Consider the following 13,252-nt stretch of genomic DNA (forward strand, 5'->3'; position numbering starts at 1 on the left):
CTTTCCAACAGGAATCTGTTCCAAAAAACGTAAAGTAAAAGGTTGCCAACCAACAATGCATACAAAGTAGCAACGCATACAAACCTAGCTAACTAGCTGCCGAATAGGCATCAACTCACCACGTAGCTTATTCTTAACGTTTGTCCATAGGCAAACAGACATATGAGGACAGACATTTTTCGGAATAAACGTGATGAGTGAAAAACGCAATGAAATAGACTCCCTACCCGGTATCTTATTCTGCCGCTATACAACTTTGTATGCGTTGTTTTTTGGAAACCTTGTTATTTACGAAGTTTTTGGAATAGATTCCTGTTGGAACGTTCCACAAATTATACCCACCCAGGTTGAAGTCATAAACAGCGCAATGCTTGAAGCACAGCGAAGTGCTGTTTGAATGAATGCTTACGAGCCTGCTGCTGCCTACCACCGCTCAGTCAGACTGCTCTATCAAATCATAGACTTAATTATAATATAATAAACACACAGAAATACGAGTCTTGGGTCATTAATATGGTAGAATCTGGAAACTATCATCTCGAAAACAAACGTTTTTTTCTTTCAGTGACATACGGAACCGTTCCGTATTTTATCTAACGGGTGACTAAGTCTAAATATTCCTGTTAGGCATTGATGTTTATGGTTAGGTACATTGGTGCAACGACAGTACTTTTTTCGCAAATGCGCTTGTTAAATCAACACCCGTTTGTCGAAGTAGGCTGTGATTCAATGAAAATGAACAGGCACCGCATCGATCATATGCAACGCAGGACACGTTAGATAAACTAGTAATATCATCAACCATGTGTAGTTAACTAGTGATTATGTTAAGATTGATAGTTTTTTATAAGTCTAATGCTAGCTAGCAACTTACCTTTGCTTCTTGCTGCCCTCGCGTTACAGGTAGTCAGCCTGTTAATCCTTGTGGAGTGCAATGTAAGGCAGGTGGATAGAGCGTTGGACTGGTAACCGAAGGTTGTAAAAACGAATCCCCCCTGAACAAGGCAGTTAACCCCCGTTTCTAGGCCGTCATTGTAAATAAGAATGTGTTCTTAATCTGACTTTCCTAGTTAAATAAAGGTGTAAAAAAAATTATAATAATTGAGTCAAATCGGTGGCCAAAAGTACCGATTACCGATTGTTATGAAAACTTGAAATCGGCCCTAATCGGTCGACCTCTAATGCCTTCCTGTTTCCTGTTATCCGTGTTGCTCACTGTCTCACTCACTTTGTCAGTGAGTGTATGTTTGGATACATTCCTGTGTTTGTGTGTAAATGTCTAAAAGCTGCAGAGGTTATAGTATGATCTGCACGGTTGTGCCGGCATTTTAAACCAAGCTTCCTTCCAGTTTTGTGTGGATACTAATAAATCAAATCAAATTTATTTATATAGCCCTTCTTACATCAGCTGATATCTCAAAGTGCTGTACAGAAACCCAGCCTAAAACCCCAAACAGCAAGCAATGCAGATGTAGAAGCACGGTGGCTAAGAAAAACTCCCTAGAAAGGCCAAAACCTGGGTAGAAACCTAGAGAGGAACCAGGCTATGAGGGGTGGCCAGTCCTCTTCTGGCTGTGCTGGGTGGAGATTATAACAGAACATGGCCAAGATGTTGAAATGTTCATAAATGACTAGCATGGTCAAATAATAATATATTTGTGACATGACCACAAAAAGTAGGCCATCTTTGTATGCTCATTTTAAAAGTACTGTGTCCTCATATATAATATTCACAAACCAGGGGACAGTGATCCCCTTCAACAACCCCCAAGTGAAGGTCTCCCTGGCAGCCAACACCTTCACCCATCACTGGCCACGCCGAGACCAAGCAGCTGACAGAGATGCTCCCCAGCATCCAGCTGGGAGCAGGCAGTCTGACTAGCCTCTGGAGACTGGCCGAGGCTCTGCCCAAAAACTGCAGAGAACTGACTCCAGATCTGATCAAAGATGTTCCTTTGTGTCTCTGTCACCTCATCTCCTCTCCCCAGGAGGGTAAAAAGGACAGAAGGCTGATGCCCCTGAGATTCACTCAGTGTGAGGGCCGTCAGTCACAGTGCATAACAAACCTGACATATGAGAACCCGTGGGGGTGGAGAGAGATCTGACACCAGGCCAGACAAATCTGTCTTTAAAAAAAAAATGGGAAAAAGACCAAAGCACCAACAGAACCATAAGAGCAGGTGTCTGTCTGTCTGTCTGGCTGGCTGTCCCCAGTAGCTGAGGAAGAAATAGAGAGGGAAAGAGAAAGACTGACAGAGAGACAGACAGACAGACAGACAGGGATAGATGGGTGTGAGAAGAGGCGCCTATCCTTTCAGAGAGGTTTAATTATTCTAAAAGCATTTCAGAGCTCTTTTAAACAGAGAGAGAAGTACGCTTTGGCAATACGTACATTGTTAGGTCATGCCAATAAAGCAAATTGAATTTAACTGAATTGATAGTGAAAGACAAGAGAGATGGAGAGAGAGAAAGGCGCTGCCTGTCACGTGTAAGTCACGCCCCCCTCCCAGTCACCAAGCCCCAGCGGGGCCCGACTCTGTCCTCTTCACTCGGCCCGAGTGATGGAATGTCTCAGCAACAACGGTAACCATAGCAACCATCCAACATCTAGTTTTTGGGGGGTAGGAGAATTTATCCCACTCAGACAGCAGCTCCCGATGGGACGATATAAGTTTGACATCAGCCCTCTGCTCATTAAAAACAGGAGAAGAGACAAGAGCTGTTTCACAGAGTAAATAGCAACATGGCACCGACAGATATGGCAGCTCTTTATTGCAGTATTTAGTTTTTGTTGTGTAATTTCTTACATTACTAGCCCAGGAAACTTTTTGTGTTATTACATACAGCCGGAAATAACTTTAGGTTATCAGAGTGGCAGTAACTCACCAGCATTACGACTGGGAATACAACTTTCCCGAATTGGATCCTTTGTTCGTACCCCCCAGGACAATTGAACTGATTCCAAATGCTGATCCAAAACACCGCCGGCGGAGAAGAGGTATTCGGAGTGGACGTCTAGTCCGACTCAGGAGGCGCGCACACCATCCACCGCTTCTGAGTATATTACTCGCTAATGTTCAGTCTCTGGATAATAAAGTAGACGAGCTCAGGGCGAGAATCTCCTTCCAGAGAGACAGGGATTTTAACATACTCTGTTTCACAGAAACATGCCTCTCGGGATATACTGTCTTTGTCCACACAGCCAGCTGGGTTCTCAATATATCGCACAGACAGGAATAAAGAAGTCTCCGGGAAGAAGAAAGGCGGGGGTGTATGTTTCATGATTAACCACTCATGGTGGGATTGTGATAACATAAAGAAACTCAAGTCCTTTTGTTCACCCGACCTAAAATACCTCACAATCAAATGCCGACCGTATTACCTCCCAAGAGAATTGTCTTCGGTTATAGTCACAGCCGTGTATATTCCCCTTCAAGCCGATACCACGACGGCCCTCAAAGAACTTCACTGGATTTTATGCAAACTGGAAACCACATATCCTGAGCCCGCATTTATTGTAGCTGGGGATTTTAACAAAGCAAATTTGAGGAAAACACTACCGAAGTTCTATCAACACATTGACTGTTGACTGCTGCTAAAAACACTTGACCACTGCTACTCCAACTTCCGGGATGCCTACATGGCCCTCCCCTGCCCTCCTTTCGGCAAATCTGATCACGACTCCATTTTGCTCATCCCTTCCTATAGGCAGAAACTCAAACAGGAAGTACCCGTGCTAAGGACTATTCAATGCTGGTATGACCAATTGGAATCCACGCTTCAAGATTGTTTTGCTCATGTGGACTGGGATATGTTCCAGGTAGCCTCAGAGAATAACATAACATACAAATACACAGATATGGTGACTGAGTTTATCAGGAAGTTTATAGGAGATGTTGTACCCACTGTGATTATTAAAACCTACCCTAACCAGAAACCGTGGATAGATGGCAGCATTCGCGCATGACTGAAAGCGTGAAACACCGCATTTAACCATGGCAAGGTGACTGGGAATATGGCCGAATACAAACAGTGTAGTTATTCCCTCCGTAAGGCAATCAAACAGGCAAAACGTCAGTAAAGAGTAGAGATGCATGATATATCGGCGAACATATCAGAATCGACCGATATTAGCTAGAAATGCCAACATCAGTATCGGCCCGATGTCTAGTTTAACACCGATGTTAAAGCTACCATGCATACCTATATAACGTAGGCACATGATGTAATGACGCCACGTAAAATTTTGCGCTACACGTGCAACAGAGCATTCCTAACCTAGCGTAGGATTGAGCAGTCAATAAGTCGAGCAGTCATTTGAATGAGTAACAACATTTCAGCGAGACAACTCAAAGACGAAATCCATTAACCTCTTACATCTAGACGTTCCGCTAGCGGAACACCTGCTCCAATATCCAATGATGGGCGTGGCGCGAAATACAAACTCCTCTAAAATACAAAAACTTAAATTTTTCAAACATATGACTATTTCACAGCATTTTAAAGATAAGACTCTCCTTTATCTAACCACACTGTCCGATTTCAAAAAGGCTTTACAACGAAAGCAAAACATTAGATTATGTCAGCAGAGTACCAAGCCAGAAATAATCAGACACCCATTTTTCAAGCTAGCATATAATGTCACAAAAACCCAGAAGACAGCTAAATGCAGCACTAACCTTTTATGATCTTCATCAGATGACAACCCTAGGACATTATGTTATACAATACATGCATGTTTTGTTCAATCAAGTTCATATTTATATCAAAAACCAGCTTTTTACATTAGCATGTGACGTTCAGAACTAGCATACCCCCGCAAACTTCCGGGAATTCGCTAACATTTTACTAAATTACTCACGATAAACGTTCACAAAAAGCATAACAATTATTTTAAGAATTATAGATACAGACCTCCTCTATGCACTCGATATGTCCGATTTTAAAATAGCTTTTTGGTGAAAGCACATTTTGCAATATTCTAAGTACATAGCCCAGGCATCACGGGCTAGCTATTTAGACACCCGGCAAGTTTAGCACTCACCAATATCAGCTTTACTATTATAAAAGTTTCATTACCTTTTGTTGTCTTCGTCAGAATGCACTCCCAGGACTGCTACTTCAATAACAAATGTTGGTTTGGTCCAAAATAATCCATCGTTATATCCGAATAGCGGCGTTTTGTTCGATGCGTTCCAGACACTATCCGAAATGGTAAAGAAGGGTCGTGCGCATGGCGCAATTCGTGACAAAAAATTCTAAATATTCCATTACCGTACTTCGAAGCATGTCAACCGCTGTTTAAAATCAATTTTTACGCCATTTTTCTCGTAGAAAAGCGATAATATTCCGACAGGGAATCTCCTTTTTCGGCAAACAGAGGAAAAAAAATCACAAAGGCGGGGCGGTCGGGTCACGCGCCTAAGCCCAGAGTCCCTTGATCGGCCACTTGAGAAAGGCGATAATGTGTTTCAGCCTGGGGCTGGGATGACGACATTCTGTTTTTTCCCGGGCTCTGAGCGCCTATGGACGACGTAGGAAGTGTCACGTTAGAGCAGAGATCCTTAGTAAAAGATAGAGATGGAAAAGAAGTTCAAGAAATGGTCAGACAGGCCACTTCCTGTAAAGGAATCTCTCAGGTTTTGACCTGCCATTTGAGTTCTGTTATACTCACAGACACCATTCAAACAGTTTTAGAAACTTTAGGGTGTTTTCTATCCATATGTAATAAGTATATGCATATTCTAGTTACTGGGTAGGAGTGGTAACCAGATTAAATCGGGTATGTTTTTTTATCCAGCCGTGAAAATACTGCCCCCTAGCCATAACAGGTTAAAGCCAAGATAATGGAATTCATTGCCCTTGACAATCAACCATTCTCTGTCATGGGTGATGTTGGCGTTCGCCGACTGGTCGAGCACCAGTCGAGTGCGCTATTTTCTGATGTTGCCTTACCGGAGTTACACAGTAATAGCGTCACTGCTATTAGCTTCACGACATACATACTGTGGAACGCCGTTTGGGTCTTTGCATGTCAAAAAAGATACAGTAGCACTGTCAAGGCTGTACAAAAAAGTCTGCAAACAAGAAACACCGGCCACAAACAATGTGTTTACAATACCGCGTTCGACTGCAACTTCTGGGGTAGCTAGCTTTAGCATGGTACCTAGCTATCACCAATACAGTTGTTCGCCTATTGAAATTGAACTTCAGTTGATGAAAAGAAATAGCTAGCCAGCTACTTAACCCTATTGCCCAAAGCTAATGTTATAAGCAGCCAGCTAGCTTCATCTGGCTAATGAGGCTTGTTATGTGTTGTGAAGCTAGCCACAATAAGGATTAGGCACAACAGTGGAATTTGCGTTTTGCCTTCAAAATAAAAGTATCATTGACAGTGATGCAAATATATACAAATAGTAGAATTATGCCATACTTTTATTTGAAGGCTAACCGCGAAGTCCACTAGTGTGGCTAATCCTTATTGTGGCTAGCTTCACATAGATGGGTCCGACCACCGAGACAACTTTACCAGCATCATAGCATACGAATCGATGAATCGTTGTGACATATGGAATACGAGTGATAGTGTAATCAATCTGTAATAACTACGTAAAAAATGTATGAACGTGTTAAATTATTATGTGACGTGCAGTCATATTCAGGTCCTGATTGGTCAACAAGCTTATTTGACATGCCAAATACTGTTATTTTACAAGTCAAATAACACTATTTGAAGTGTATCTTTTTTGACACACAAAGACCCAGGACGGCGTTCCATAGAAATCCTGGTTGAGAATGAAACAACTGAACAAATGAACAATGAAACAGCACAGCAAGTAAGTGAAAGAAATAGGTTTGATTATGTTTTACTGGTAATGGGGACATATGTAAATGCCAACAAAAGAACTTTTTGGTCAGTCGGGTGTGTGTGCGTGTGTAACCTTTATTTAACTAGGCAAGTCAGTTAAGAACAAATTCTTATTTGTTATAACGGCTCAGATACAAGATGTATGTGGCAGGGTCTACAGACAATCACGGACTACAAAGGGAAAACCAGCCATGTCGCTGACACCGACGTCTTGCTTCCGGACAAGCTAAACACCTTCTTCGCCCGCTTTGAGGATAACACAGTGCTACCGACATGGCCCGCTACCAAGGACTGTGGGCTCTCCTTCTCCATGGCTGACATGAGTAAGACATTTAAGCGTGTTAACCCTCACAAGGATACCGGCCCTGACAGCATCCCTAGCGGCGTCCTCAGAGTATGCACAAACCAGCTGGCTGGAGTGCTTACGGACATAGTCAATCGCTCCCTATCCCAGTCTGCTGTCCCCACTTGCTACAAGATGACCACGATTGTTTCTGTACCCAAGAAAGCAAAGGTAACTGAACTAAATGACTATCGCCCCGTAGCACTCACTTTTGTCATCATGAAGTGCTTTGAGAGGATAGTTAAGGATCATATCTACCATACCTGACACCACAGGCCCACTACAATTTGCTTACCACCCCAATAGACCCACAGACGATGCAATCGCCATCACACTGCACACTGCCCTATCCCATCTGGACAAGAGGAATCCCTATGTAAGAATGCTGTTCATTGACTATAGCTCAGCATTCAAGTACCCTCCAAGCTCATCACTAAGTTTGGGGCCCTGGGTCTGAATCCTGCGCTGTGCAACTGGGTCCTGGACTTCCTGACGGGCTACCCCCAGATGGTGAAGGTAGGAAACAACATCTCCACTTCGGTTCAACACAGGGGCCCCACAAGGGTTCGTGCTCAGCCCACTCCTGTACTCCCTGTTCACCCATGACTGCATGGCCACACACGCCTCCAACTCAATCATCAAGTACGCAGACGACACAACAGAACTAGGCCTGATTACCAACAATGACGAGACAGCCTACAGAGAGGAGGTGAGGGCCCTGGGACTGTGGTGCCAGGAAAATAACCTCTCACTCAATGTCGTCAAAACAAAGGAGCTGATCGTGAACTTCAGGAAACAGCAGAGGGAGCACGTCCCTATCCACCTAGACGGGACCGCAGTGGAGCAGGTGGAAAGCTTCAAGTTCCTCGGCGTGCACATCACTGACGATCTGAAATGGTCCACCCACACAGACAGTGGGTTGAAGAAGGTGCACCTGAAACCAACAAACTTTTACAGATGCACAATTGAGAGCATCCTGTCGGGCTGTATCACCACCTGGTACGGCAACTGCACCGCCCACAACAGCAGGGCTCTCTAGAGGGTGGTGCAGTTTGCCCAACGCATCCTCGGGGGCAAACTACCAGCCCTCCAGGACACTTACAACACCCGATGTCACAGGAAGGCCAAAAAGATCATCAAGGACAACAACCATCCAAGCCCCTGCCTGTTCACCCCACTATCATCTAGAAGGCGAAATCAGTACAGGTGCATCAAAGCTGGGACCGAGAGACTGAAAAACAGCTTCTATCTCAAGGTCATCAGACTGTTAAATAACCATCACTAGGCGGCTTCCACCCGGTTACGTAACCCTGCACCTTAGAGACTGCTGCCCCATATACATAGACTTGAAATTACTGGCCACTTTAATAATGGAACACTAGTCACTTTAATAATGTTTACATATTTTTGCTTTACTCATCTCATATGTATATACTGTATTCTATTCTAATGTATTTTAGTCTATGCCACTCTGACATTGCTCATCCTAATATTAATATATTCCTTAATTCCATTATTTTACTTTTAGGTTGTGTGTATTGCTGTGAATTGTTAGATATTACTGCACTGTTGGAGCTAGAAACACAAGCATTTCGCTACACCCACAATAACATCCACTAAACATGTGTATGTGACAAGTAAAAATTGATTTGATAGTATCCCCCTTCTCTCTTCCCATTGCCTCTTTCCTCTCCCTCTCGCTCTCTTTGACGAGATGTGTTCGTACAGACATTTAATTTAATGAACATATCAAGCGTGTCTCTCTGATCGGCTCATAAATGAGAGATCACCACTGTTTGGTTATGACAGCATTACTATGACAACCCGCTGAACATGTGGCAGAACCCCCAGGACCCTGACCTACATTACCCATCATCCTCTACTGTGCTACTTGAGAAATAGATTTTACCTGAATGGAATGGTGAAGTCACACACATACAGTACAGCCCCCCAATTAGAGTATGAAAAGGTACATCAGAATTAGAAACCAAAAAAAACTGCAACACCAGGCACTGGTCTATGAAACTGTGACTGAACCAGGGATGTTACTGTCCTGCTGGTCATGATCTGTGGCCATGGGTAACACTGTCACTGCACGGAGAGAAAACAAGAAAAGGAGAGAGGAGAGGAAAGGAGGTAAGATTGAAAATGTGAGCAAACACTTTCTCTCCTTTCGTATCCTCGCCCCTCCTCCCTCTCCTCTCCTGTCGCCTCCTCTTCTGTCCTCTCACCTTGGTGTGGGAGAGGGGGTTTTCTCAGAACAAAGTCAGATCCCACAGAGGGCCTTTCCTCCCTCTCTTTCCCTTCTCTCTCACCTCTTGCTTCCCTTTCTCTTCCCAGTGTGGCCTAGATAATGGATCCACAGAGAATACACCATCACACTGAACTAGATACAGTCACCACCATGGAAGAAAATGGCTCTGCCAAACACACACAGTGTGCCAATTCTAACTCAAAGTGTGGTGAAGAATATTACATCTGCGCTTCCATACAGCCACAGTACCAAAGAACAAAAGACACTCTCAAGCTGTGAGATTCCTTCTCCCTGTTGTAGTAGTGAACATAGTGCTAGGATTCTAATCTTAGCAACATAACATTGCCTACCTACCTGCACATTGAAGGAGATCCTGATACAGAAACAAATTAGGTGAATATATGCAGTGTACCTTCTTCATTTAGATTTGATTGTATCTAATACAAATGGGAATACTACAGAATAACAGACTAGACTGATACAGTACCACTCAAAAGTTTTGACACACCTACTCATTAAAAGGTTTTTCTTTATTTTTACTATTTTCTACATTGTAAAATAATAGTGAAGATACCAAAACGATGAAATAACACATATGAAGTCATGTAGTAACCAAAAAAGTGTTAAACAAATCAAAATATATTTTAGATTCTTCAAAGTAGCCACCCCTTTGCCTTGATGACAGCTTTGCACACTCTCGGTATTCTCTCAACCAGCTTCATGAGGAATGCTTTCCAACAGTCTTGAAGGAGTTCCCACATATGCTAAGTACTTATTGGTTGCTTTTCCTTCACTCTGTGGTCCAACTCATCCCAAACCATCTCAATTGGGTTGAGGTTGGGGGATTGTGGAGGCCAGGTCATCTGATGCAGCACAGCCTGAATGTGTGTTGGGTCATTGTCCTGTTGAAAAACAAATGATAGCGCAAACCAGATGGGATGGCATATCGCTGCAGAATGCTGTGGTAGCCATGCTGGTTAAGTGTGCTTTGAATTTTAAATATATCACTGACAGGGTCACCAGCAAAGCCCCCCCACACCATCACACCTCCTCCATGCTTCACGTTGGGAACCACACATGCGGAGACAATCTGTTCGCCTACTCTGCGTCTCACAAAGACATGGCAGTTAGAATCCAAAAATATCAATTTTGGACTCCAGACCAAAGGACAGATTTCCACCGGTCTAATGTCCATTGCTCGTGTTTCTTGGCCCAAGCAAGTCTCTTCTTATTATTGGTGTCCTTTAGTAGTGGTTTCTTTCCAACAATTTGACCATGAAGGCCTGATTCATGCAGCCTCCTCTGAACAGTTGATGTTGAGATTTGTCTGTTAGTTGAATTCTGTGAAGCATTTACTTGGGCTGCAATCTGAGGTGCTGTTAACTCTAATGAACTTATCCTCTGCATCAGAGGTAACTCTGGGTCTTCCTTTCCTGTGGCAGTCCTCATGAGAGCCACTATTTAGAATAATCTCAAATACAAAATATTGTTTAGCAATGTTTTGGTCACTACATGATTCCATATGTGCTATTTCATAGTTTGTATGTCTTCACTATGTAAAAAATATTTTAAAAATTAAGAAAAACCCTGGAATGAGTAGGTATGTCCAAACCTTTGACTGGTACTGTATCATACCCATAGAAATTCTATATTAATATTTACTTTAAGTAGTGTATATGTTTTCTATTTCCATGGTGGCTTGTACTGTATGAAAGGACATGGAGATGAGTGTGGCAACATTGGCAACAGAGCAGGATTATGCTTGGCAACATCTGGAGAGAACAGGAGCAACAGAGCATGCTAATATGAACTGAGGCTTTTCAACAGGTCACTGAGCCCAGCTCCACAGGTAGAAGCTAGCTATGCCTTTCTGTCTATCTCCCCTCTCTCTACATTTTCCCTATATCTTTCTCCCTATCCCTCCCTCTTTCTTTCTCACACACATTATAATGTCTACCTCTTTCATAGACACACACACACACACACACACACACACACACACACACACACACACACACACACACACACACACACACACACACACACACACACACACACACACAGAGAGAGAAAGAGAGCATCAGCAGCGCTGTGGCTTGTATATTCTCAGTGCCTCTCTCGGAGAGACCTGCCCTAATTTTTACTGACAAGCTGGGCTGGGTGAGCAAAGAGACTAGGCTGTGTGTACGCATGCGATCACCTTCACACACACACACATACACGCACTCACACACAACACACAATTAATATTTCAACCTGTGCTTGCCATGTTTTACATTACTAGGCAAATCCACTCTTATGTCAACATGCAAACGCAGTGGTGGTCATGAGAGCCATGCCACAGAAGTATAGCCCTTCCTCTGAGACACAGCTAGGCATTACCATTAACTATAAACACTGGCAGAGGCAGTTAATATGCTTATCTCTCTCTCCCTCCTTCTCTCCCTATCTCTCTCTTTCTTTTCACTCTGTTTCCCTGCCTCCCCCCTCTCTCAATCTCAGGTCTTACCACCATCTATCAATGTATTCCATCTTAGCTAGGCACAATAACACATTTACTGAAGTGTCATTGTTTCATTCATGGATTCTGTTGAGAAACCATTGTGATTGATTGAAGGTGATCTCTTGTCTGTCTGTCTGTCTGTTTCTCTCGCTAAGATTCTCTCTCTGACCTTTCCTCCAACTCTCTCTCCACTCTCTTCCCCTCCTCCTCCACCTCTCTACCCCTCGCTCCCTCTCTTACACTCCCGCTTCCCTTGCTCCACTGTGCCAGTCCTCCAGCAGAGAGGAGAGCCCAGTAGAGGAAAGGCTGTTAGGGCTGGCAGTATGGCAGCAGCATGGCAGGGCAGCAGGCCGACGGGAGCCAGGGGATCCCTAAGCAGTGCCGAGAAGAGCAGAGCGTTTGTCTGCCTCCCCAGGGTAGAGATGAGAGAGGGGACACCCAGAGGAATATTAACTACAAGAGAGATGTGACCAGGGTGGGGATTACTATATTAGGTCCATGAGAGTACCCCACTTACTGGTGTGTGTGTGTGTGTGTGTGTGTGTGTGTGTGGGTGGGTGTGGGTGTGTGTGTGTGTGTGTGTTAGCCATACCCTGTTTATCTCTCTCAAACCATCTCTTCTCTCCCTCATTCTTTCTATATGACTCAAGAGGAGGACATGACAGGTCCATGAAATTTTATTACGATGTGTTCGTAAATCATTACTGTATGTTGTTGACATCTGATGGCATGTTGTTGACATCTTTGTCATTTAAGTATATGGAAATTAGAGTACATGATCAAACACACACACGCGAAATGACTGATACACACACGCAAGACTACATATTTCTTAGCAGAGAGAGAGAAAGAGAGAGACACAGAGACACACAGGAACAGGTGTGGACATGGATACTTGCTTCTCCAGCAGTCTGTCAGCCTTGATATCACCATGGTGACAGTGACTGACAGAGTCAGGTTGTGAGGCCCAGCCCCTTAACTGCCTGTTTATAATATTCCAACAGTGAAAAGGCTGAGAAAAGAGAATCATGACCACCTGTGGCTGTCACTCAAACCTTCACCTGTCATTCAAAAAACTTTAGCCTGTGATTTATAGAGTAAAGATAGAGCTACTCAATTCTGGTGCAAAGAACCCATGTGATGTGCAGAGTTGTGTTCCAGCCAAGTGTTAACACACCTTCAACTAATCATACTATATTTAAACATATATAAAGTAACCAAGCATGCTAACATTAAATATTTAATCTTATAATTACATAGTAAATAAAAACGTAATTTCATGAA

General features: G+C 43.5%; 1 protein-coding gene across 4 annotated transcripts in view; it reads right to left on the minus strand.

Moving 5' to 3' along the window:
- LOC106609114 (copine-8) overlaps window positions 1-13,252 on the minus strand; it is a 129,487-nt gene that overhangs the window by 101,031 nt on the left and 15,204 nt on the right. The window lies entirely within an intron of this gene.

Source organism: Salmo salar, chromosome ssa07 (assembly GCF_905237065.1).
Source record: "Salmo salar chromosome ssa07, Ssal_v3.1, whole genome shotgun sequence".
NCBI lineage: Eukaryota > Metazoa > Chordata > Actinopteri > Salmoniformes > Salmonidae > Salmo > Salmo salar.